This window comes from Notothenia rossii, assembly GCF_949606895.1.
Source record: "Notothenia rossii genome assembly, chromosome: 5".
Lineage (NCBI taxonomy): Eukaryota > Metazoa > Chordata > Actinopteri > Perciformes > Nototheniidae > Notothenia > Notothenia rossii.
In genome coordinates, this window is record NC_136903.1 from 84679038 (window position 1) to 84684496 (window position 5459).

The 5459-nt window shown below is 36.7% G+C and overlaps 1 pseudogene across 1 annotated transcript; it reads left to right on the top strand.

Moving 5' to 3' along the window:
* The first annotated feature begins 1229 nt into the window (after positions 1-1229).
* On the top strand, positions 1230-4875 carry LOC307038915 (blue-sensitive opsin-like; annotated as a pseudogene). Its single transcript has 7 exons — positions 1230-1259; positions 1879-1885; positions 3025-3156; positions 3236-3410; positions 3505-3670; positions 4239-4477; positions 4771-4875. The product of its transcript is annotated as a blue-sensitive opsin-like (transcript).
* Positions 4876-5459: the final 584 nt, after the last annotated feature.

Here is a 5459-nt window from a genome sequence, read left to right on the forward strand (position 1 = left end):
TTAGAGGGGGCTAGAATACACAAAAATAGTGTTAAAACGGTGGGTAATTTACAAATTTAGCGCTCAAATGTACTACATTTGCCACGCCCACACACAACATTAGTTATCTTTATAAATCCATGAAGTGCGCCCTCTACTGATAAAAGTACTGTATTACTATTGACATCAAATACTTCACCCTTTATTTACAAAACAGTAAACAATGTATTCAGCCATATTTCTCTGATGAACTCTCACTGAATGAAAAATAATAGAAAATGCTCCAAAATGTGGATATTTTGAAACATTATTAAACTTCTCAGTCTATTTTTGCTATTGAAAATAGATTAATTTGTGTGTTTGTCAGGAAAGTTATCGTTTGTTGACAATATACCCTGCATTTATTTAGAAAATATGGTTCTTGTATAAATAGAGGATAACCAAAAGGCACAATATATTTTAGCTTTCAATAAATTAGAAACCCTATTGTACAATGGGGATGTGGTTTTACATTTACCAACTGCATTTCACTGGAAAGAGTAGCCTGTAGCCTTTTTTTTTACAACACCTTAAGCTAAATCTGAATTAACATTTATATTACATAGCCCATTGTAATTCCAGTGCTTTTGTTAGAGTCACGACTTGAAGATCTAGTAACATTGCACAAAGCACGAATTTGCATATTTACTATGTTCAGAATCAAAATCCTTTGTTAGTTCCACAGCGGGGAAATGTACAGTGTTACAGCAAAAAGTGGCATAGCAGATAAAATAAAAAATCCATACAGAATAAGCACAATTATTATTATAGAGAAGAAAAGCACACATTAGTTATAAAGACAAATAAGTAGGTAAGTACATGGCTAAAAATGATGAGCAGATAATGTTGTGTGAAGTTTTCGAATTTTGGAAAAGGCAAAATCATATTATTTAATTACATTTTTCTATAAATGCATATCATTGGCTTTGTTCACAGTTTACAATGAGGTTGGATTCATGTTTGATCATTCTCTAACTCATATATGTATGATATGAAATATTGTTGTCTCATTGACATTTTTTATTTTGCCTGAAAATCATATGTAAGCAATAAAACAAGGGGAAGAAGGGGTTTGTGTTTTTTGATGATATAGTTTGCTGTCCTTTACTGGAATTTCAATGAGCGAGTCATAGAGTAAGAACCATAATAAGAACTTGAAGGAGTCACGAGAAGACTTGTTCTGTCTGTTCAAAGCTATGCTCAGGTTAAAGATGCGTAAATCTGTGTTCACCAAACTTCATGTAAGAATCCTAACTGTATATCTTGTTATAGAAGCAGCAAAGCTAATGAGAGTCGGTGAGATGTAACTCAAACACAGTCTGTAGACGCCCACAAAACCTGAGATGACCTCTAATCACCTGTCAATCAAAATCACCTGCATGCATGGCCGTGGGAATTTTTGCAGAATTTTATTTTTCTTGTCTATTTAAAAAAAAAAAAACTGAAAAGGTCAATGAACGAATTAAGACGTGTCTACTTTAAAATTGCATTAGTTAAGAGTGCAGCCAGTCCTGGCGCCTGTTAACACCCACCTAACACACATTTGATCTGTTTTTGCATTGCTTTATGTGATACTCATACAAAGTACAATATCTCAAACATAACATGTAGTTCGATACATTAAGGTGCCTCTCAATGACAGAGAAGCAGGCAAATCTATATGTAGATGCTTTGTAGGATGATATATATATATTTTGTAATGTTTTGTCTGTAACCTCGCTGATGTCTATCTTGGCCAGGACTTTCTTGTAAAATAGCTCAATGAGACTTTCCCCTGGGTATATCCAGGTTAAATAAAGAAATACAATAAAATGTGTCACTCTTTGATAACATGCTGTTCATGATTTCTCGTGTGCCAAGAGTCAAGGTGAGCCCTAATGCAGCGGCTCAGATCTAATCTAAGGACGTGCCCTCCTAATGAGAGACCACATAGCCAATATATTTACCTATTGTCATTCATTCATATATATTTCAAAAAGGCATACAGGTTTATAAAGTAGAAACTGTTAAGATAATACAAATAATAACAATAGACAATCTTTCTACAGAAAACTAATTTGGAAATCCATAAAAAACTTCCATTAAAAGAGTTATTATTGACCGTTGAACAGTCTTCTACCCTAAATCATTTGAAATGATTATCAACCTTGAAGTATAGCCTCAGTTGCAGCACCATGGCTGCTGGTGTGGCCGCCCGGGTCGGTTAATCTTATTTTATTACTGCCATCTTTCAAAAATAAAGGAGGCAATTTGCATAATTCCCTGTGCACTTTTTGCATTACCTATCTAATTTAGATACTTGATGCACATTTGCTTTGGCAGAAACCTGTTTGGCTGTTCGTAATGCAATGTAAGATGGTATTTGGCACCTAACATACTGTATGTTTGAAACTGTAGAGGAAGTGCATCCTTTTATAGAAGGCTCTAATTCAATAAAAGAAGATGTTAACAATGGGGTAAGCCTTTGATGATCTCTTCCAGGGACAGATCATCCGTGCTTACGCAATCAGAAAGACGGTAAATTTCAGGACAGACTGGATGTGATTAGAAGATTAACAGTTTAAAAAACAAAAAGTACAATTGCACCAGCTGGTCGCGGAGGTCACTTAATGAAACTTAAATGTGTCCTAATTAACTGTATAGGACTGCTTTTGTTCTAAGAAAGTGCCAAGATAAGAGCAGGATACCGTTGATTACGTCCGGGAATTTTGGTTTTGGCCACTATTGTATACACTGTGCGTTACTGTGAATGATAGTGTTTTTTATAGTCCTCTAATCCCAATTTCCAAAGTCCGGTGTTTTGTTAAATTAATCAAGCAATTCATTATTCAATCATTTAATTTGTTAATTTATGTCACGCAACACTATAAATTACTTCCCAGTCAACACTACTGGACTGCTATAGTCATAGTGCTGTAGACGGTGACCTGACCCTCACATGAAAAGGTCTTTTTGACTTTTCTTTTTAACCTTCAGGCAAACATGAAGCACGGCCGTGATGTGGAGCTTCCGGAGGATCTCTGGATCCCCATCCCTCTTGTGTCCTGCGTGGGCTTAAATATTTGTCCTTTGCAAACAAATATGTTATCCTCGGACCACTAGCATGCAAAATTGAAGGTTCTATTGCAACGCTTGGTGGTAAGAGAAACTTTAAAAACACATATTTAAGTTATAGAGTTTTAATGAGTTTTATAATTTGTGCTGTATATCGTTCCAGGTATGGTGAGTCTGTGGTCTCTCGCTGTGGTAGCGTTTGAAAGATGGCTGGTCATCTGCAAGCCACTTGGTCACTTTATTTTCAAGCCTGACCATGCTTTAGCTTGCTGTGCATTCACCTGGGTGTTTGCACTGATTGCTTCCGCCCCTCCCCGGCCCATTTTCGGAGGGAGCAGGTAAGCATCAAAAACCAACATTTAACAACTTTAACACTTAAACATTGGGAATCTTGGACGTACACTCAATGCTCTTGTGGTTCTCTCTCTCCAGGTACACCCCAGAGGGCCTACAGTGCTCTTGTGGTCCAGACTGGTACACCACAAACAACAAATACAACAATGAATCCTACGTCATGTTTCTCTTTGGATTCTGCTTTGCTGTGCCCTTAGCAACAATTGTCCTCTGCTACTCTCAGCTCCTCATTACACTGAAAATGGTGAGGAAAAGTTAGAAGACTGAGAACAGAATTTAGGAATGTTTTTTTTCTAATGACATCTTAATGCTGCTCAGGAACTTCATTTTTCGTCCCATGATGCCTTGAATTCTTGTTTTTTCCAATGCCTCCATGGTGAACTCCAAAAACTGAGAAAAGTTGAGGAATTTAACTAAACAGTGAATGCGCTTAAATTAGAATATCAGTTTACAAATATCAATTAACTTGCGCAATCTAATCCGAGTCTCATTTATCTAGGTGGTAGTCTCACTAATTTCCTACATTCAATATTTTGCAAAGCTATTATATCTAATACACAGAACCGGTTTTGTTATTAGAACAAACTCGGCCCCGATTTACAATTCAATAAAAGGGTCTTGATTCTTTGTTCACCTTGGAGGCATGCAGGAAAACATATTCCCTAAGAATTCAAGGTAACAGGGTGAGCAGTTCCTATACAAATGACCATTCCGTTATAACTGCATCTCCTGTGTGATTAAATTATCTGGTGCAAGGATCACTAAACACGAAGAGCTCAGAAGACATGACAGTCACTTCTTTTCCTCAACAGGCAGTGAAGGCCAGGCAGAGTCTGCCTCCATCCAGTAGGCCGAGCGGGAGGTGACCAGGATGGTGGTCATCATGGTGTTTGGCTTCCTGGTGTGCTGGTTGCCTTGCGCCTCCTTTGCCCTCTGGGTTGTGAACAACCGTGGGCAAACCTTCGACCTGAGATTAGATTCTGTACCTTCTGTCTTTTCTAAATCCTCTGCAATCTACAACCCGGTCATCTATGTTCTCCTCAACAAGCAGGTTAGTTTGATGCATCTGTCTTATTGAAATCATATTACTTCTATGGAGTTAATGGTGTTTTTTTTAAATAGTTTTTTTAAATATTTGTATTGGAGACACTTAGAAAATACATTTGGTAGATTGATAGGTTAGATTGAATAGTTCAAAGCTATAGCCATGCATAGATGATCTTCACTTGAAGGCGTACAATATTTAAACCACAATTATAACCAAAACAGACCATGTAGCCAAAATGTAAGAATGTTGTGGTGTTTTTTTTTTTTTAAATGTGGATTTCCTTTGATGTTTCACAGTTCCGGACATGCATGATGAAGATGCTTGGGATGGGTGGAGGTGATGATGATGAGTCGTCATAAACTATGTCAGTCACAGAAGTCTCCAAAGTTGGGCCTGCTTAATCTGAACATCACAACTTATCTGCCACAAATGGCTGAACTGTAAATAATGGTAAATGTATGTGTGTCTTGGTCACATGAATATATATAAATATGAAATGCTTCAACTCATATAATAAAGAAATAATACATATTCTGCAAAGTGGAAACATTCAAACAGAGTATGATACTGGTTTGAAGTTTTGTAAGGCCTTTACACACCGCAACAAGAGGCTGTAAAATAAGCTGTGTTGTTAAAGTAACTCATAGTTTACTGACATATTCAAAAAGGCAGTAAAGATATTTTATGATGTCAAGTTCCTACAAAACCCCTAGTTTTTTTACCCAAAAATTGCTGCATAGGTGACCGATCATTTGTGGTCTGGTTGCTGTTATGTTGGATTATGTTGCATTTGAATCTCTGGTACCAATTTACAATAAGACTACCCTTATAAAGGGTTTACCAATAGTTTGTACTTCATTTATTAATTAGGTTGTGAACACTTTATTAATCGTCAATAAGCTTTTATAAGACATGAAATAAACAGGGCAACTGTGACCGGTTGCTTGCCAAATAGTTGGCTTATATTGGCTACTTAGCTTACTTC